This window comes from Uloborus diversus, chromosome 7 (genome assembly GCF_026930045.1).
Source record: "Uloborus diversus isolate 005 chromosome 7, Udiv.v.3.1, whole genome shotgun sequence".
NCBI classification, from domain to species: Eukaryota; Metazoa; Arthropoda; class Arachnida; order Araneae; family Uloboridae; genus Uloborus; species Uloborus diversus.
The window spans coordinates 108,615,025-108,637,971 of NC_072737.1; the positions used below are offsets into that span (position 1 = coordinate 108,615,025).

The following is a 22,947-nucleotide window of genomic DNA, read 5'->3' on the forward strand; positions in this document are numbered from 1 at the left end:
TCTTAACTACAATAAACTAAAAAATAGGCATAATAAAATTTAAGAATTTTGAGACACATTCAAGTATGATAACTTATTGCAAGATTGCAACCATTGAAATATGTACATTTGTGAAGAACAACTGAGCGAGAATGTGAAAAAGTTTTGGGAGTAAAACACAAAAATATAATGTTACTCATGAAGTCACAAGAGTTATGAGAAAAATGTCTAATTCCGTTTTTCTAAGTTTAAATAAGCATATGTTGGAAACAGAAGCAGCAGATTTTCTCGTTAACAAGTTTATAAAATTAGTCGTTACTAAATATTGAAGCGTTGGAATGTATCGCGCAGTCAATTCAAACAATGAAAATAATTCACAAAGACCAACAAGTAGGAAACTACATTTCTAATTGGTTTATGGTTTTAGATAGGGTTTTATGTTAAATTGTTGCATTGGCTTCAAAAGTTGTGGAAAAAAGCACGCATTGAAACCATTTATCTGTATTTGAAAAATTTGATTGAAATAAAAGGAAATTTATAAGGTCAATTTTTGTTTAAGATTTTTGAAGACGTCTATTTCTACTCAGTATTTAAAGTACTTGAAAAAAAGTTTAAATAGCTTGAGCGCCTGCTTCAAAAGTTATGATTGGGAAAATATCTAATGGACCATTCCATGAAAAAGCTGTCATTTTGTCCCACATTTCATTAAAATGTAATAACTTAAAAAGTAACAAAGGACATTTTTTGCAAAAGTACAACAAATACATTTGCGATTTCTTAATGAAAACAAAATTATTACCTTTTTTAATTATTACTTTTAGTGAAAAATATGAGGTGTTACGTGAGGGACAGAGTGTTCCCCTTTTCTTTAATAATGGGTTGAATGCTTTAATTTAACCCATGATGAAAGGGGGGTTTAACCCATGCTTAAAGCATTTAACCCATGGGTTAAATGCTTTAATTTCCCTTAATTGTGCAAATGATAGCGGCGCAAAGTGATTCTCTTCGATAGGGGAAACAGTTTCTTGTGAGAGGTGTCCCTTGATCACGTGATGTCCAACGGGGGATGTTGACGCGCGCTCTGAGGAGAAAAGTGGGGAGAAGGCACATCTATTCTATTTTAAGATCTATGGGAATAAGACTCCTAGTAGGGCATAAACGTAACTAATCAATTTCATAAGCAATGAAAGGAAGTAGTATTTCAAACATGTACTCCTAAAAAGAATTAACTAATTGAAAAGATTACTGCAATCGTCTGCACTTTAATATTTTACTCATAAAATATTTGAACGTAATGTGGATGAATAATATTGCCGGTGGTTAAGGTGGCCCTCCCCCTGTATCTATTTGACCCTGCCCTGAATATAAATAAATCTTATTTATCATTTCTCTTTACGCCTGTATCATATGGTGCTTTCATGTTTCAGGAAGAATCATATCAATGCTACAAATCCTGTGATAAAACTTATTTTTTCAAACCTGTTTTTGAAACCTTGAAAAATGCATGTTGTGGAAATAACGATCCTTACTTGCTTTCACTCTCACAACATAATGTTTTTGAGAAAAACTATCATCAAGTTGCCTAAGAAAACCGGTATGAAAATAGACAACTCAGTATACAATATCTGACATTTCTTTTGACTTTTTAAAAATGTATTATACCGAACATAAAACTAAATGTAACGTTCTCATTTAAAAATCAAGGATTTATTTGGAGTCAATGTTGTAAATTAACCTCACGAACATTTCAGCAAATTATTTGCGAAAAATAAAATTTCATAACCCTTCCCGAAAATAAGTAACAATTTAGAAAAATAGGAGATGATGGCAGAAAGAAAATTGCTGACCGTTGCAAATTAAAGTCATTAAATAAACCATCTGTTCATCTAAATAGATATGTGCACAGTAATGTGTATTCACAGAGAGAAACTCGCCAAAAATGGGACAAACCTAACTTGGCAACGGTTGTATGGTGTGATTATGATCTGCGTAGCCTTCACAATGCTGCCAAGTTAGGTTTGCCCTAACTATTAAGATTTATAAGGAGACCAACATGGGATGACTGTCCAAAACAGATGCCTTCCTGGCAATATTATGTTTGCAAAAAGTATTTAATTTAATTATTTTCGTGCTTCTGCCAAGCTTTTTTTTTTTTTTTTTTTTTTTTTTTTTGCAATTATTTTGATTTTGTAGCATTTACGTAGTTAGATCCCCGAAATTTCCATTAAAAAAACCTAGTTTGCCCGATTTTTCAGAGACTGTATATCGTTTTCACCTATGAAATTATTAATGTGAGATTAACTCTACCTGCATTGAAATAAAATATTTCCCCACAAATGCCGTATTTCATTATGATAATTAAAGTAAATTCTAAATAAAGATCATACTTATTTAAAAAAAATCATTCTGCAGCGTAGAATTTACATTGCATAAAGATTGTAATAAATTTGAAGCAGAAATAGGGTTTTCAGGATTTTTACGCGTTTAGGATGAAGGTTTATGCGTGAGATTGGCAATAACTCATTTCTAGTGTCATAAATTTCTAACGAGTTTCCTCATAAATATTTAGTTAACGAATACGCATCGCCTACCGCCCCCGCTCAAGTATTTTTTTATTATTGCCAAAAACAGATGAAGTGATATTTATTGCCTCCTTTAGAATGCTTTCCCTAGATCATTAATAGCATTATGAAATCTGTATTATAGCGTTCTCTAATAAAGCATATTTTATTAGAATGCTTTATGTTATTTATGTATTGAAGCTTGAGCTTTTTCATCCATCCTACACATTTTTACTTCTTTTTACAAAAGAGGAAGTATTGTATTCGCGAAAAAATTTTCACTCAAAATTCGGCCTTAATTTCCATTTTGCTCACCCCCGAATTAATGTTGAATTTTTTTTCAACTCGACCACACGCGGATAAGTGCCTAAGAACGTATAAACACGCGAAATATCCATTTTGACATTCCCCGAGTTAATTACAGCGACTTTTCTCGTGATGTCCGTTTGTACGTATGTATGTTTGTGCGTATGTGCGCATGTATGTCGCATAACTCAAGAACGGTATGTCCTAAAATGTTGAAATTTGGTACGTAGACTCTTAGTGGGATCTAGTTGTGCACCTCCCCTTTTGGTTGCATTCGGGTGTTTCTAAAGGGGTTTTTTGCCCTTCTTTTGGGGGAAAATCATTGTTAATTTCGATGAATATTCAAGTGGTGTTATAGTTTGGTGGACACTTGGCGATATATCGCCAGTCTTTTGGTCGCCAATTTGGCGATTTTTTTTTTAAAATCTGGTTTTAATTTCGCCACTGGTGGTGATATTTAGAGAGTAAACTATTGAATCACATTAAAATTGCCAATAATGGGAAAATGACATCAAATTGGAGTAAAAGGAAGTCATGTGATGCACACATCAGCTCGTTTATCAGACTTCGCAAACATCATCAGTTTTAGCAGTAAGTTACCGCTCCTAAGCTAGTGCTAAGGCAGAACTACATGCAATAACCGGGGTGTCTGGCATATTGCATCATCAGCTTTAGTTCATATTGTTGTCCATCAGGGTGACTCACTAAGGGGGCTAAATGTTCCAATGACGCAAATTACATACCCCTAAGGCTTTTTTAAAAATTATTCAAATTTTTATTTCTGAGAGGAAGGGCTCTGTCGCATATGGTGAAGAAGGACGCCATTGCTCTTCGGAGGGGGGGGGGGGGCACAGAATATTGGATTTCAAAATTATTTTCTATCCTTTATATGTCTTTTTTTTTCTTCATGAAATTGCGTTCAAGTGTAAGTTTTCGTTAAAGTTTTATTGGTGACTTTCAAACTACTTTTTTGACTGAACAATCAAGCAAGATAAACTGCCATTAAACCTCGTTTATGCGGGTTTAAGATTTGACACCTTTTTTTTTTATTTTACGCGGATGAGTTTCGGTTTTACGCGGATGCAGCAATGCAAACAGAGAAAATTCTCCCTTCTTTCAAAATCCTAACTCTTAAAGATTGCAGATTACGCGTAATCAACTGCATTTTTGGCGTGCTAATAATCGAGCTTGGGCCACTGCGGATACATTTTATGCGGTTGGTTCCAGAGCTCTACCCAGAAGTAAAGTTATTAAACTCACACAGTTCAGAACTCACTGGAAGAAGAGCTTTTAGGAGAGACAAAGAAGGCCAAAACCAACGAGGATACCGACGTCGGTGACGCACAACTAAAAACGTTCACATTGAAATTTTGAGCTAATTAATTTATGTTTTCTTTATACATGTTGTGCATAAAAGTCGATATCAGTACACATTAAACTTATTATCAATTAGTTATCACTAGAATGAAGTATTTTGTTATCTACGGAACCAAACCTCTATTTTAACACTGGCATTAGGTCTCAATTTACGCAGTATTTCCGTGGAACGTAACCCCCGCGCAAAACGAGGGTCTACGGTATTAGTATACGTAGGTTTGCCAGATGTCCCGGTTTCACCCGGTTTTAAGGGAAAATCCCGGTTATGTGAGGCGGTGTGTGCGGTGTCCTGGCCGGTTTACTTCACTTCCGATAAGAGATAAATTTGGTTACAGATAACCAAAAAAGTCTAAAAATAATTAATTGTGATTTGTGGAGGATTATTTAGGATACTTACCTTGCCATTTGAAATATCGACTTAAAAAATTTGATATCGGATAAGCTTGTAAGGATTTTTACATCCAAATTAAAAGTAAAATATTGCTCAAATTTTTATTCCTCACTCAAAGTGTTTCTTCTTACCAAAGTTTAACTTATAAATTTTTGCATGTAAGAAATAAACTGTTCAAGTTTATCTGTTTATTATTGGTTTATAGGCTCAAAATTAATAATCAAGGGGTGTGGGCAGGAGGGGACATTCTCCGGTGCCCCGGTTAAACATTTCAGAAATCTGGCAAGCCTAAGTATACGTGATCACATGACTATTATAACATCTGAGTCAACGAAAAGGAGATCAACAAATAGACCCCCCCCCCTTCGCCGATCACCATAGGCGGATTTAGGACTAAGTTCCTGGGGGGGCAGGATTTTTTTTTTTAGCAACATTTTTATTGCCCCCCACTCTCATGTTTTTGTCTGTTTCCTGTGATGCAAAAGTCCATGTTTTACTTTTTTGTGTGTCGCTTTCATTAAATGTGTGTTTTCATGCTGTCCTTTTTGAATTGACCTTAAGAGAGGGAGCTGGTGCTAAGAGAGTGATGCAGAACTCCCTTTTAAGTGGAAATAGAATATCTCCAATTTTTAGGGGGCCGGGGGTTTCTCCTCCGGAGAAAATTTTGTAAAATGGATACAAAATTCTGCATTTTGAAGCCTTATAAAGGTTAACTGGGATAGACATAGGATAGATATAGGATAGGATTAGACTTGGATGGACATAAAAATTGATAACTAGATTATACAGTAGTACAGTATTGTTCAAACTTTGTAAGAAACAGCCATTTTAGGTTTTAAAGAAAAAATAAACTATAGATTTCTCATTACAACAACCTTTTTTTAATTATAAGTAGTGCAGAAAACAAAAAGGAACAGAGGTAGTGTATCATTTTTTTCCTGGCTAAAACAGATTAACAATATGCAGTAGAAGTAATTGGAGCCCACTTTGCTTAGGATTTTCAAAGACTTATCTAATTATTTACAAGGACTCTAGAATAAATAAAATTATTTAACGCACTTCATTTGTACTTTCCAGTCTCTGATATTTTAGTACTTGATTGTAAATTTTTACAGTCCTGTTCTAACTTTGTGGGAAATAGCTATTTTAAATTTAAAAGAAAAACGAAACCATAGAAAACTCATGACAGCAACTTTTCTTCAGTTGCAAGTGGGGCCGAAAACAAATAGAAATAGAAGTAGCGGGTATTTTTTACCCTGCTAAACAGACAATATGCAGAAGAAGTAAGATAAAAGCAATCAATACAAAAGAATATCCAAAATACTGCATTCGGGTTTGAATAAATAGCAAGATATGAAATATGTGAGTCACAAAAATTTATTTCAAATAATAGGTTACCAATGTGAGAACCATGATTTTTACATTTTTGATACAGGATGTGGCAAGGAGCTTAATTTGACATATTTTGGCATTCCTCCCCCTCTACCATTTGTTAGAAATTTTAAAATTTAAGGTTTGTAGCCACATGTTTCCAAATATTCAAGGTTTTCAAGCACTTAAAAATGAAATTAGTTTTTTCAAGCAATTTCCATTTTTTAAGGAACGAATCATGAATTTTTTTGGGAGTTAGGGACCCACTTCAAAGCAGGGGCCCTAAGCAATAGCTTGTTTATCTTATAGGCAAATTCGGCCCCGTTTGTAATTCACTCTTACCTGCAAATTTTTGCTTGATTTTTTTTTTTTTTTTTTTGTAATTTTTATGAAAATTCGTCAGTTTTTACAGGTAAAGGATTTTTACGATTTTACCAATCTTTGTTAGGTTTTTATAGATTTTTATAAAATTTTGGCAAATTTTTCCAAAACTTTTGATGACTCAATTATTTAGATATCAATAATGACAAGGACTGACTCACTTAGACTTAGATGATTATGACTTACCTTACTTTTTAAATAGTATTTATAAAGTAAGTAAAATTGTACTCTCCCTCTAAGTAAAAAGATTCATTTAATCAAAACACTCAGATAACTGAAATTTATTCAGTTTGCGATAGTATTTATTTTCTCTCTCTCTCTTTCTTAAAAAAAAAAAGAGAGAAGGGGAAAAAAAAAACTATGTTTTTTAGAATTTCTCAAAAGGCCAATCAATCTACCAAGAACATAAATATTATGCACAAATATACTTTAAATGTGGACACAAATCATAACGAGTAAATCGTTCTGTTGGAGCGAATGGGGGCTGGTGGGGGGGGGGAGTTTTTCCCCCTTTGCTTTAGGTTCTAATTTGTTAAAATAATAGTCAATTACTATAAGTATTGCAGCTTAATGTATAGCTCATTTAGCCGATATTTTTATTCATATACTTGCCCAAATGGTTTTCAGTCCAAAATAGTGAATTAAGACACATTTTTAGTACCCCAGTGACAGCTGTACTATTTGTATTTAATGTTCGTTTTTTTTTCTTTTCTCCCATCAGAAAAGGACATTCGTTTTTCTCTTCATTTTCATTGAACTACTCAAAAAAGAAAAAGTCATTTTTTTTTTGTTTTAAGATTTTGGAAGATGTTGTTACTATATAAAGTTCTCCTAAAACTGGGGGGCATTGCCCACTATGCCCCAATCCACCCGTGCCCTTCTGAACTATTCAAAAAAAAAAAATAATAATTTTTTTTTTAAATTTTGGAAGGTGTGTTGTTACGACATGAAGTCCTTCCAAAACTGGGGGGGCATTGCCCCCCTGTGCCCCCCCATAAATCCGCCCATGCCGATCACCGACCAGTGTCATAGCAGTATCTTTTGATTATATTTGTTGTTCTTATACAAGCAGAGAAGTTGGCCATGACGAAACGTTCTCTTATTAGTGTTGAAATATTTCACTGTATATTAATAAAAAGTATGAAGGAAAATAAACCATTTCAGAAACTGTACGGGAAAAATAATTCGAGTAAATGTTTGAATATCAAACGACGTACTATTCACGTTGAATCGCGTAAAGCAATAACGGCTATTTTGTTAGCTCCATTCCCTTTCAACAAACACTTAACTGAGACTTGTATACAATTTATATGCGTACCTTGCAATTTGTATGTCAATGATACTTGCTGCTTTCTTTCTCTTCGTTTTTGCCTTGGGAGCCGACTGTGATCCAAGTTCAATATCTACTATTTTACGAAGAGTGGTTTTCATCAGAACCTTTGAAAGACCTCGGGGTTTCGTTCATCAGTGAAAGTACTCGATTGTCACAAATTTGTTATTCGGCTGCTCTGACAGAATTGCCTTTTTGTTATTAAATCGGCGACACTTTCAACCTTTGCCGCCAGCGCTCTTCATTAGTGAGGCGAGCTTTGTCTCCATTGTGGTTATCTGTCGTCAAATCGAAGACTGGGGAGAAATCCCCCCGTGGTCTATCGACACAGACGATCATAAAATCATAAACCGGGGGACACCGTCGATGTTTAGGGTTGAGAGAAGTCCCCGTTCTCCGCAGGCGGAAGAGATTGGAATCGGCGCCGGTCCGACGCCGACCCACATAAACGCAAGAGCGAGGTTCACCTGTCTGCTGCCGGCTCTTTAATGATGTTCCCTGGCCCGGTCCTACCTCAACAATTGGATCGTAGGCAGATGCGGCGACAATCTCGGGAGTTTGTTTTTCCCCGGGATGTGGAGTTGATGGTATTTCCGTGTTTGTGTTCCGGAAATAAAGGCATGGAATGTTATAATACCCGTTGTTGTGTTCGGGTAGGAGACGCCGCTCAAGCAGGCGCCATGCGTGGGTTTTTAATTAAAAGTCGGAAAATAATCGAGATTTGGTTTGACACATGCGGTTATATTGAGGAAAAGCGGCGACGTTTGTTTGCTTATTTCCATTTTTCTGATATTCGCTTGATGTGTATGGGTGTCGTCGTTCCAAAATTCCAGAGACGCCAGCTGAGTCGGGGTTTTAAAGGGATTGTGCCGATTGAATCAAGTAGGACCCCGCCGGTAGAAAGACTCTCATTGAGAGAAAATAATAAAAATATGCCCGAAAATGAATGAAGTAAAAAATAATTGCATTAGAAGTTTGGAAAGTTCATTTAAATATCAGCATGGCACAGCATTTTTTTTCCTATCGTCAAAAAGTATACAAAATTAAGTTTTAATTGCAGTTTATCATCCCGGGTCCCTTGTCACTCCCCCGCCCCCTATTACGGCGGTACCTTTATCAACCCCCGTATGTGGGCATGTATGAAAAGTCAAGCAACTTCGACAAATAATAACTAAACTTGGAAGTCTAGTAACTTGGAAAAAAAAAATAATAAAGGGATGCAAACATTATGTCTCCCTCACTTCAAGCGTATGGGGTACGGCCCTCCTCTCTGTAGCTTGTTCTACTTCGTTACTACGCAATTTTTAATATAAATTTTAAATACAGTGTGTTCCAAAAATATACGATCCTTTTCCATGATCTGCATTTTTAATGAAGGAAATGAATACATTCATTGAACAAGGAACATGAAGACATAGGAATTTTATTAAGTTCCACCCTTTATGGCAAAGCACACAGACCAACATACCGTCATTGAACGAAACACATCCTTCAGTTGATCAGCTGAGATTCTTTCAACTGCTTTGACTTAGGGGCTGTTCATAAATGATGTCGCACTATTTTTCAACATTTTGACACCCCCCTGTCACAAATCACACTTCACCATGCCCTCTCCTTCCCTAGTGTCATATGTCACACTTTTTTCATGAACATTTTCTTTTCAAAAATAAGTGTTGACATACTTCTTGTTGCCCCCACCCACCCCGATGTCACAAACTCACAATTTCACGACCCCCTCTCAGAGCTTGACATCATTTGTGAACAGCCCCTTAGTTGATCAATGGATTTGATGAAATCTCAAGCGAAGAGGTCAAGGGGCTTTAGATATCCTGTGGGTTCATTAGAGTGCTGACTGTTTTCCGTATTTTCGCCGGTACAACTGAGGCACCTCTTCAAATTGTTTTACCACGCAGTTTCAGGAAATATTGGCCGTTCTTTCTTCCAATGAGAGTATTTCTTCAAACACGTGTGAAAGAAATCAATGCACTAGTATTTTTATGGAAATGGATCGGTGATATTAGAACACCCTGTAGTATTCTTCTTTGGATTTTAACCGAATTTCAAAGCTAAGCTAAGCCCAAGAGAAGCATTCCGTCCTGGAGTTGTTCCATGTTCCATCATCTTCTTGAAACATTAAATGTGGTGTTTGGTAAAATATGATTTTTCAGTTTTTTTTCTTTTTGCGATATTATGTAGCGGTTTTATTAAATTTGGTTTTAAATGGTTTTTATATTTGAAATACATGATTCCAGTCTACTCTTTTTGCTATTTAATTTCGACAAAGTTTGTTTTTATTGAAGTATAAATTTTAAGGATTCATATCTTAAAAAGGAACGTTTTTCAAAATTGGCTTTCAGAAAAATATCAGGAATTATTCAACAAACTTTTTGTCGTAATAAGAGAATGCGATTCATAACTATACAGTTAATCCATTTTCTATAAGAATCATTTTTCTCGGTTTTAAAAAAAAAAAGTCACTATGTAACGTAGAGGGGGAAAAAAGAGATATGTACTTTTCTAAATTATTGAATCGGAGCTAATTTTAGAAATATTCAAATCGTTTTCTCCTCCCTTTTTAGCATCTATTCTGATGAAATTGCTTTTGTATTAACTGTTCACTGCGTTTTTTGATGAGGACTATGAAATTTCTCCACGAGAACTTCGAAACATTCGACTGAAATGTGAAACCATGTCTCTCTCGTGTGTGTGTGTGTGCGTTTTCGTTCAAAATGTCCCTGAAAATGCATCCTAATCAAAATTCTGTTAGAATGACAGTTCTAGCCAAGATTTCTCTGCTTGAAAACGGTACAGCAATCGAAAATACCGCAATCCGAAAGAAACTTATGTTAATGAAAGAGACCTTCTCTTCTCCTATCAATCGTCAATCTTCAGCAAGAAATTCATTCCTCCTCCAAATGAATGAGGCCGACACGTGTCCAAAATTAAAATACATATTTCTTCTAACACGAGGAGGAAAACGCTCGTTGCCAAGATTGTCTCGAAGCAAAAAAAGAAAGGCGTGTGGCGCCACCCCCTCGACGAAGGAAGGAACTTGGGATGGACAGGAAGCTTGCTGGCTCCGGAATTCTGGGCTGGAAGACGCACTTCGCTGGAGGTCTCTTCCATCTTCTCCCGCGGGGTTTGTCAACCCTTTTTATACATACCTCAAGACATTGTCAGCTTCTGTCTTCTTGCGGTAATGGCCCCTGTTACAAAATTAATTGTCCAAAGAAAGGGGTTCATTTTTATGAACGCAACTGGATTAACGTCATTACGCATGCCAGAGAATGCGACGGGTTGAGGGGAAAAAATGCCTCATCGACGTTTAAATCCTTTCAATAGTTCTCCGATTTCTGTTGTAATTTTAGTTTATAACTATAATTTTAATAGTAGATCTGAATGATTAACAGTGTGAGATTTTGTTGTTTCTATTCTTCATTCAAATACAACTTTTTATAAGAAAATCTGTACTTTCTAGAAATTATTGCTTAAATCTAAGAAATTAAAAATTATCTGCTTTGATTAAAAATTATCTGCTTTGATTAGAAAAAAGATTACCTCGATCAAATATTAAGCCCTTCCCCCATCCACTTTTTAACCTGCTCTGCAGACAGGTTGCAATCGGTTCTAGTTGAATATTTCGCCTCTATATATACTAACGCTCCAAATTCCTGTTTTTTTTTTTTTTTTTTTTTTTTTAAATTTAATTTTATTATTTTTTTAATTTTATTTACCAACAAGCTATTAATTAATTTTTTCCCTCTGTGATATGCGCCCCTAGGCCTGGGCATAGGGGATGGCGTGAGGAGTAATCCGGGCCTGTTCATACACGAAACGCACCTAGCAGTCGCCACAGTGAAGCATATTCTGTGCCTTTTTTAAAATATGGGCCTACAATATTAATTACCATATATATTTGAAACTCAATGAGCATATGCATAGCCCTACTCTTCCTCGATCGTCCCATTTTTCAAAAATGCCAGAATGTCAAATTGTTCAATTTATTTGATCCATCAGTGGCCATTGTACATCAGTCAGTAGTGGACATATTGTTTAGAAGTGCCCGTTTGGCCACTACTAGATCACACAATAATATTACACTAGATATGAGGCAGATTATTATGTTAAGGCAGCGGTCGGCAACCTAAAGCCTGTGCCGATCTACTTTCCAAGTTTGGCGAGAGCCAAGGTTGACTTCGGGGGGGGGGGGATTCCCTTCTGTTCGAGACAGTGCTTTCTCACGTTAAACATTTGTAAAACATTCGAAACAAGTAAGATCTGTAAATTTGAATATTATAAGTTGGGGCACTTCCAGCGATAACAAAACTTTCTGGAAATGTTTTTGATAACTTGTTTCAGAAGTTCTGTCAAATTCTTTTGCCGAAAATAATGTGTTTTAATGGTACTCTGAAAAAGAAGTTCCAGAATGTTTTAAGGATCGACTGAAAACTGGCTCGAGATCGACCGGTCGATCGCGATCGATGGGTTACCTGCCGCTGCATTAAGGTATTATAACCTACTAGCTGTACCCGCACGGCGATGCCCGTGCTAAGAATTTAAAGGAAGTTCGTTGAATAAAATAATCTACTCCCCTCCCTCCTGTTTTTACGCCATGTTTGACGCCTACGACGGTAAGCAATCGCGATTAAAAATCACGGTACTACATCTACGACAAAAAGGAAATCCCGTATCCCGTACGAAAAAGGATTCAACTCCCCAGCAGAAAAACACAATTAAAAAAACTCGGTACATCTAGGACAAAAAGGAAATCCCGCACCCCGTATGAAAAATTTAACTATAGAAAAGCTATCGTCTGAGAAATACGTTCGAATTTTGTGCCAAGTTTCAGAGCTGTAGGTGCTATTGCTATGGGGGCTTCTTGGGAAAGAAACACCGTCTGCTTTATTATAACTTATTAAAAGGAAAATAGAGTTGATTTATGAAAAACTTTCCTGATTCAGTAGTGGTCACTCGGTGGCCACTTTTGAATTTCCCAACATTTTTGGTATCAGTAGTGGCCAGATAAACTGTCAGCCAAGAAAACAACTATTTGGAGTTGAAAACGTTCCAAACATGATCTTTCACATTTTATAACATGGTTATAGCTCTACAAATATTATTTTTGAGCATATTTCTATTATGTATGTTTTTTTTTTTGTTTGTCCACTCATAGCGTCTCACCCAGTGAACCGATTTTGATGATTCTTTTTTTAATGGATAGGGGATGGCTCAACTTAGGTCCCATTACTTTGTTTGACCATATTTGTTCTTTAGAAAAAAAGTTATGGGCAAAAAACAGTAAATTTTATGCAATTTCCAAATGATATTGTAGCGAAGTTCGCACTTTTCAAACCTGGATAACGGTCGCTCAGTGGTAGAATTCTCGCCTCCCACACGAGCGACCCGGGTTCAAATCCCGACTAGGACAAAGTGAATTTTATTAAAATTTCCTTTCTACTGTTTCCCCCTATTTTCTCGAATGTTCTATTAATTTCTGCATCTTTCCGAGTCTGGAAAGTTCCAGCACTTTCTCAAGTTGTATATAAGCAGATGTAACGTTCATTCGTGGTTCTGAATAAAGATCTCGAGTTGAGACTAACGAGTATTCGCTTCATTTGGCTTTCACATTGTCTTCGCTATCTTCATCTACGCGACAATATGAAACTCATTGTTATAAAAGTTTGGTGCCATATAACAGGAACATTAATAGTAATTGTAATGATAATTTTGAATAAAGGCTTTTCTAAAGCAATACAGTGATATAGAGCCGAACTTCTTACTAGGTTAACTTCTTACTTTTACTGAAATATCTACATTTACACTAAAAAGAATGAAATAAAAAAATTTTGAAAAAAAAAAAATAGAACCGACTTCAAAATTGCTCTAAAAAGTGAAAAATAATTTTATTCTTTAAACACCATCGATAATACTTTTAAACATAATTTTTGAAGTTGGCGCAAAAACAAAAAGTAAAATCCATTGTAACCATGCTTCGTTCATATTTTTATCAAAAAATCATCCAAGGTTAGGAACGAAACATTTATATCGTTACTCAAATATGCAGTCATTTGTACTTGAGTTATGGCTGTGAATGATTTTATCGATCGTTTTTGCGCCAACCTCAAAAATTATGTTTAAAAGTATTATCGATGGTGTTTAAAGAATAAAATTATTTTTCACTTTTTAGAGCAATTTTGAAGTCGGTTCTATTTTTTTTTTTCAAAATTTTTTTTTCAAATATAAACCATGAAGTGGCCGCTACTGAAGCATTGGCCACTACTGATGCGTTTACCTTAATTTTTGGATCTCTTCATCATTTTCGTTTTGGTGTTGGATGTCGTTGCTTTTCGACCATTTCCTGGTTTTATTAATCAACGCTTGCATGCAGTTTTATTTCAAGTATTATTATAAAATACGACAGTATGATGTATGTGGTAATCAAAAATTCCATTTACTTTTAATTGATAAACTAATTCTTACTTCTGAAAGTTTTATATCCAACTCTAGTTAGCACCGGGCGGTTAGCAAAGACCCTAGACCTGTTGAATTTTGCAGTAAACCAATGTCTTACAACCCAACAGTAAATGCTAAAAAATTTTTTATTTTATTTCAAGAATAATTATTTCTTCAAATTGGATTATTTAAGTTCGGCAATTCACCAACTTTTCGAGTAGAGTTTTAAAAAACAATCTAAAATCTCACATTATCTCCTATATCGACGACTCATGATCAAAACAACAAATTTTCATAAATCGATTAAATTAATTTTAAATTAGTAAACATTTGAGTCATCCTGTGCGGAAATTGGGCCCCAAAGAGACAGCCTCAGATCTATCATTTAACTCTTCCATTACACAGACATTGCTTTGATTGGGGGGGGGGGGATACAAATATCTTTTTTAACTTATAAAAGGATGATTTTTTTTTTTTTTTTTTGGTCAAATACTTGACTTTTTAGGATGTTACAGCTTCTCGAATTCGAAACATTAGGATCATAATTAACGTCAGAACTATCCATGGAGCACCAAAGTCAGAGAACAACCAATCAGAGGGCTAGAAATGTCCCTTGGTCCGAGTTAAGGTAGCTTATGTGCGTCTGGGCAAGGTCCTTATGCGCAGACTCGTCATTGAAGGGGGTCGGGGAGGGGTCTACTCCTCCTGGCTTAGAGAAATCAATGTATTTGCATGGAAGTGAGTGGGCTGGTTTTTTGTTGTTGTTTTGGTATAATTTGCATTGAGTATTACCATTTGTCCCTTCCTGGAAAAATTGGAAATGACGGATCTGCTTTGGCGTCCAATTTATTTGTTTCTAGTATTGCGTAAGAACAATTTCTGTGATTGAAATCTTAAGTCATTTCTTAGAAACCAGTTGCGGGGAGGGAGAGTCGGAGTGCATTAGGCTTTCCAAATATATAAAGAATCCCTGGACAAGCGGAGCAAAAAGTTATTACTCCACTGTGGATTTGGAGATAAAAACAGCAAAAAAAAAAAAAAAAAAAAAAGCGAAAGGTTTCGCCAAATGCCGTCACGCGATCACGTTTCGGTGACCTTCGATGAATCAGAAAACGAAAACGCTGAAGAAAAAACTTGTTTCCCCGCGCGTCTGATAGCGGACAGCGCTCGCTTATTGAAACGTTTTTTCGTTTCTGCCTGTCATTAGGCTTAGAAAAGCGATAGTCGCGTCTGTTTAAAGACGGCTTTATGTCAGCAGCGAAAACAAACCGAAAGCTGACAAAACCGTGGAATTCCGGGCCACTTAAGTCCGGGTGACATCGCCTTTGATAGATCGCCTCGTTTCTAGCAGCCACAGTCGAAAAGTCCGAATTATGATTGTTTGTGTAAACATTTCGCTTCTAAAAATAAAGCAACGTTCTTCAGTTCCCCCAGACTTCTGAATGTGGATTGGTAAAAGATGCAAGGGGCATTGGGGAGGGGAGCATTTTTACTGGGATATAGTACTTATTTGAAAGATTATTATGTGACGTTAATTTGCTAATTAAGATTATTTGTGTGATAGCATGGACAAATGGTGAAGAAGGTGCAGTGAAATGTGTTTTTTAACAGAATATCTTTGTGGGCGAGATATTGTTTCATATGGATTATTTATATATTTTTATTATTGTCTCTTTAAAATATTGATACCGATAGAGGTTAAAGATTTGTTTACACGGATTAACACGAAAAAGAATTATAAAAATCTGTTTTTTATTTTTGAAGAATGATAGAATCATTAGAAAAAGCTATTTCCTTGCAAAAATTTCGAGTTTTGAGCCTATTAAGTCTCATTTCATGAGAATTTTCCATTCACGTCAAATAAAATAAAAATAATAATTTGAATTTTTGGCATCTTGAATTCAAATTATGTTTTTCGCAATCACGAGCGTGTGTGTGTGTATGAATGCGCTTGTGTGTTTGTGTCTGTGCTCAGACATGAGTGTGTGTATGCGTGTGTGTAGGATATGGACGTAACTTGGAGACGGTTTTCGCAAGAAGAGCAGCATCGTGACGCCGGTCGACGCGACGGTGGTACTGGCAGAGGGTGCTGGCGGGAAAATAAAATGATAGCACATCAAAACAGTCACGTAAGAACAATAAGCAATCGTGATTGCTCAAAAAAAAAAATCAAAATTGTGCAGAATTTTTGCCAGGGCGTCAGAGTCGGACTAATTTTGGGGCAAAGGAGTCGGTCATTTGTCCTCTAAGTTCGCTACTTTGCCACTACTTGCCGAGTGAGAGTCCGAGTCGAACTGATTTTGGGGTAAAGGAGTCGGAGTCGAAGGTTATAAAATTGTCGGAGCCAGAGTCAGTCATTTTCCCTCCGACTCCCGCAGCCTTGACTTCTGCAAATTTACTTCTTTATTTTTCAGATTTTTGCGAAATTCTTACATCATTTGTGCCGGAAATTTGGTGATTTTTAATCAACTTTTGTGCAAAACTAGTTTTAATCATTTATATCATGTTTTTCTTTTTCATTAAGTATATACATTTTTACGTAGATTTGCATTTTACACAAAATGTGTAGACAACTTTCATTACGAACTTGTACTGAGCGCAATACACACAGTATCGCGTGTTTTTTGTGCAGTGTGTACGTAGACTACCGTATACAAAGAAAGAAATTTCATTCATTCAGACACAAAACGGTTGGGCGTTTTTGGAATTGTTTCTTTTTCTTTCTTTCTTTTTTTTTTAACTACGGATAGAACGAAAACTTGTGTTTGAAAGGAAGCAATTTCCAGATAGAAGGAAAATGCAACTGTTCGTACAAAGCATTAGAAAGGGCATTAAGAGTTAGTTCAGTCCGATCCATTGAAAAAAATTACTTTAAGCGATTGTATATTTTATCCCATAGTCATTGTTACGCGATTAGACTTCATCGGGAAACAAGCACGAACGTTTAAATTAACCTGTGGTTTATTTCTTTTCTTTTTTTTAAACAATTTGTTTGACCTGGGGTGCTCCCCCACTTAAGCAAAGGCACCCCTCTAAAAATTGCAAAGACCCCCCAAACGCAAGAACCCCCCTAAAAGAGAAAAATACCTTACAAAACAACCTCCCTAAAAATTTTAATGGCGCTGTCTGCGCCATGCCCCCCCCCCCTCCCTTCCCAGGTGGGCATTCACGAGCAGATCTTTGAAACTAAGTAGAAGTGTTCCTTGAAAACCAGTGTTACCAGTAGAGGTCGCTGCGATCGGGTCTGAGGGAAAAAAGAGGTATCTCCGTACCTGCTCATTAGAGGCCCATTAGGCCTCATTACTGGGTTACGGACGGCCTCTGTCTCTAGACCAGATGGAGGATGCTGGCGTCTGCTTCCAGCCTCCTTCCACGACTGAGCGTCGCCATTTTAAACCTTACTTAAACTTATAAATCATAGAACCGTGGCACGTCCATTTCGAACAGGGAGAGAAACAGTTCTCTCACATCGTTTTGGATTGTGAAGTCGTTGCCAAATTATGTGAGGGATTTTTTTTTCACGATTATATCTCTTTAGAAATAATTTTTATGAATGTTATTGTGTTTCAGAAAATTTATCCGACTGTATCTGAAAGAATTTTTTCATAAGATATTCCCCCTTATAAAGGATTTTTTTAAATGACAGTTCTTTGGAAATTTATCACACTGTATGTCATTGAGAGAGTTTTTCCCCTAGAAATAACTTTACCCAAATGATATTAAGCAATTAAAGAAACGTTTGTGCCTAGGAATAACCGGAAATATCCAACGTTGTTTAGCACAAATAAGCAGATTACAGAATACACGTGTTTCGGGGTTTCAAGGAATCCCTTTTTTAATTCAAAGGTGTGAGCTTCTAGATGTAAAGACATCCAGTAAAAGCCAGATTACAGAATTTACTGGATGTCTTTATGTCTAGAAGCTCACACCTTTGAATTGAAAAAGGGATTACTTGAAACCCCGAAACACATATATTCTGTAATCTGCTTATTTGTGCTAAACAACGTTGGATATTTCCTTTTATCCAAATGATATTGTTTTTAGGAAATTTAGCAGACTGTGTCTGAAGGATCTTTTTCAAAAACTGCGTTTCCCCAAACAAACAACTTTAATAAATGGTACTGTGCATTAGAAAATTTGACAGATTTGTATCTATTCAGTTCGTCACAAATAAATCAATTGGTGTACTCTATTGAATATCGTGCTTGAGTATTTAAACTTAATTTTCAGAAAACTCGCGATCGTGAAAAGAAGAAGTAACGGAGGAACAAAATATTAATTGAATGACAACATTTTAATAAGTTGGAATTTATCATGAACTTCATTAAGTTGCTTCCTTAGAACTTTTTATTAAATACTGATGTTACAATGGGGTCGTTTCCATTATTTTAAAAGTATTTTTTTCTGAAAGAACATACTTAAAAACATAGGATCTAACCATTTATCAAATAATTTGTTTAAATTTCCTATTTAAAAAAAAATTACTTAAATCGGTGATCTTTCATTGTTTACATTTCTTGCCGATGACATCACAAATGATGAAATGACATTCTGTGTTGCCATTCACAGAGCAAAATATTTAATTTGCATCTTTACTCACGTGTATTGGCAACGATATGGTTGATAGCAAGCGTAGAGCCCAATTTTAATTCGCTTCTTGATTATCATAACGTGGAAACGCGGTACCAAGTTGCGCCAAAGAGCATCATTTGTGACGTCATCAAGACCACGCCTTATTTGAAAAATCGGACATTTTTAAATTCATTAAAAAATAACTGTAGGAAAAATAAAAGAATTTTTTGTTTCTTTTTTTTTTTTTTTTTGCTTATTCTATCAATTTTAGTGACTAAAAGTACTACTTTTGACTGAAGGAAACAGCCCCATTTTTTATTGGTCCATTTAATTTAAATTTCCGAAAAGCTACACCATAATTCCGATTCATCGGAAAAATCAATTTTAAAAAGTCAGTCCTTTTATCCATTTAAATCACAACCAGAATTAGCAAAAGTGAATAAAAGATACAAATATAGCGACTTAGAAGTTAAAATTGTGCGCTAAACAATGGGTTGCAAAGATCATTTAATTAGGTGACTATCTGATACTTCAGATCATTGTATTTAGATTCAGTTATTATCGTTTTTTTAACAAGTGGTGCTTTCATTTTAATCCACTCTTTGTTCATTCACTGATTCATACGAATTGAACTTATCTTGGCTATTGTGACGTTTCGTTATTCATCTAGAGTGCAGCCTTTTCTTCAATTCCTGTCTCTACTTGTTTCACTCCGCGGTCATATAAACTTAAAGATTTGATTTTAACTCTTAAGTTTTTGATATTGTCTAGTCTAGTGATGTATTGTTGAATGATTGATGTACAGTTGAAAGGATGGGGAAATCGGATCGGAAGTGGGGCGTAGGGTTTTGCCTCTGAAGTTATTTTCTTATTTTTAAAATTTCCGTTTCAAATGTGTTTAAGCCAAGTAAAAATTTCTAAAAAGCTTTTATTGCTCTTCCTGTCAGTTTGGGTGGGATAAAAACACAAACAAATAGCAGTAATTATGAAGTTATTTATTAATTAAGTTCACAAATTAATTTTAAGGCTGAAGTTGAATGAGAAAAGAATTGTGGATGATGCACTTTTGAGGCTTATCAAATAATTATCTTTTCAACTTTGCAATTTTTTTTTTTTTTTCAATTACTACTATTGTTCAAATCTTGCAACTCAATTTTCACCCACTTCCTATGATTGAATTCTTTTGGAATTCGGAATGCGACTTCAACAACGATGACCAGGGTTCGAAAATATCATAATATTTTCAAAAATATCGAAAATATCCGATATTTTGTTATATATCGGATATTTTGATATCTATCCGATACTTTCTTTTAGCACAAACTAAAGTCTTCAAAATGGTAAATGCATCTTCAAATCACTCTTTATTTTTTTATATTATAATAACAATATATAGACTTAAAATTAATGTTTCTTTCATTATTTATATCTAATATTCCATTTTACATTTCTATCAATTTTAATGGAGTTAATTTAGCATTAGCTGTTTTACTCATTTTTCTTCTGTTAGCTCCTTTGACAGTTATATGGTTCATCAGAAATAAATAATATGCATTAGTCGGCGACAGTCACAAGACATTTTCTTTTTTTTCTGAGCAATGTTTCAAATTTAATTAGGCACTTTTAATGTGAATTAAAATTGTTAAATTACTTATAATTTTATCCATATGAAACAAAAGTAAAAAAGGAATATTATATTACTTTGTTATATTAGTGATGTATTATACATTATAAAAAATAGTAAATAACTTTTTGGTTATTTTTGATAATAAATGAACAATATTGCTATGATTAACTTTGAAGATACCATAGTTGAAAAATAAATATCGGATATATATCATGATATATATCGACCGATATATATCAGCGAACCTTGACAATGCAATATTCTTTTCTCAAATTAATTAACTATTACATAATTAAATATAAAATGTTAAAATTAATTAACATTTCATTTTTAATCAACATTTTTGCATAAATCCTTCAATTAATATGAGGACGAAATATGCTCACAAAAATTAGAATGAAATATCCATAGAAACCTCTGATTTTAATACATCAGATAAATTTTTTTCCAATATTCCCAGGTAATTAGAACGTGAATTATAATTGTTTTTAACGAATTTCATGCTAAAATGTAGGTAAGCCTTCAATTAGAAATTCATTGTTGATCACGGTCATTGTTGAACAATGCGTTTATTAAAATTTGTATTAAAACTTTCAGATTACCATTATCTCCAGCTTTTAACGCAATTATAAATATTATTTCCACATACGGGAACAAACTTGACCTAAGTAGGAATGGACTTAAAAAAAATTATTTCTATATTGTTCACTATGTAGTACTTGTACTTATTGAAAGCGTGTGATATTCAACAGTTAAATTTGAATTTTGAAGAGCAATCTTGACTCGTTTTTCTCTCGGAACATTTTGGACGTTTTCCTCATACAATTATTAAGTTTTCTGTCCAGTAACTTTGTCTTTCTTGCATAGATAATTTCTTGATATCATTAACCCATGAATGTAAAATCGAGTCCCCCCTCCATTAGCGAGTTGGCGAAGATCTTGGCTACGTTCCTCGAACTCCGAATGAAACCCAGGCAATTAACCGCACTTGTCATAATGAAGATAATTTCGGCCACAGCAGAAAGAAAAATCATGCTTTGCTTGCTTGGCAAGGAATGAGCCCGGGCGAAATGAAACCCTCAATTTCTGCTTTTCTTGTCCTTGAACCGAGCTAGATAAGGACGAGCGGATCACGGACTTCGTACTGTGTGTGGACAGCGCGAGATGCAAATGGCAGGAAAGGAGAGTTGTTTGTTATATTGTATCCAAGGGGATAAATATTCTTCCAAAGCACTTTGAGTCATAAAAAGCGACTTTTTTAAAACTTCATTACACCTTTCTTTTCTTTTCTTCTCTCTCTTTAATTAAAATGAAGGTCTTTTTTCACCGTTTATGATTTTATTTTTGAATCAGTGGTGTAATCAAGGACGCCCCCATGCAAAGGCGGCGATTGGGTCTGAAAGGGGAGGGGCAAAAAAAAAAAAAAAAAAAGACTACTAAAAGCCGTAGGATATTTAGCGGCAGCAAAAGAAAAAAGAGGGGGGGGGGGAAGGAGAGAGAAAAAGTAAAAAATTTTGCTAAGGCTGGTTTTTAGAGCATATGAGTGATAGGTTATTGATGCAAATTTAACAGCTTAACTCACGTTTTTCTTATGATTTTGATGAACACACTAACTTTCTCCAAAGAAACACTTAGATATGAATTAGACTGACATTATTTACCTCAAAATATTTTGAGATGACACAAATACTTAGTAATAATTTCATTTAGCATGTATGGCTTGTTTAAGCTAAACAATTGAATTACTAATATCTAAACAATGAATACACTAACTAAAAGTGCTAATCAGCTTGTGCTAAATAATGTTTCGTAAACAGATATTACAAAGTAAAACAAATAATTATGGTCTGAAAGTTTTGACACTTCTGCTTTTTTTTAAATATAATTTCTAGTTTCGGTTCCTAAATTGGAAAATAAATAAATGAAATATAAAAAGTGAGGAGGCGGTCCCCCCTCCATCCCCCAATCGCTGCCACTGCCCCATGAGTAGTTGCAGGAGGTTACCTAAACGGTTCCTTATTTGGGAAATTTTCCGCCGATTAGTCCGATTTGTAGGTGGTATTGCTTTTTGCCTTGGGAGGTCACCGTGACCTCCAAAAAATTTCATTATCCGACAAATTTTGTCCCACGATTCGGCAAAATGATCATTATTCGGCAAAATTTGGAGTTCCATTCGGCAAAACTATCATCACTGAGCAAAATTTGGAGTTCCATTCGGGAAATTGAGAACTCCCCCCCCCCCCCCCCAATATTAAGTTCAGAACGCCCCCGTGCCTAATATCTCTTCTAATTAGATGATGGTATGTGTGCAATATACATGCTCTTATTTTATCGTTTGGTAAACAGATCTTTTATGCCAGAAAACTGAGGCAATTCTTTTTCACGTTGATGCACGCTTTGTTATTTCTGTTGCCAAGAATCAGATGAATATTTTGTATCATTTTGCTCTTATGAAATTAAAGTCTATTATTCAAGGTGTATTTTCCACGTCAGTTTTGAATGTAGGACAATCGTTAACGGGGAAATGTTTTCATGTTGGTTTGATGTTTCTTCATAGCTTTCCCACGCTAGTCGATTTCCGCCCTTCACTTTCACCCCG

At 35.1% G+C, this 22,947-nt stretch overlaps 1 protein-coding gene across 1 annotated transcript in view; it reads left to right on the plus strand.

Moving 5' to 3' along the window:
* The window catches only part of LOC129226491 (BMP and activin membrane-bound inhibitor homolog), a 44,044-nt gene that overhangs the window by 13,396 nt on the left and 7,701 nt on the right, over positions 1–22,947 (plus strand). The window lies entirely within an intron of this gene.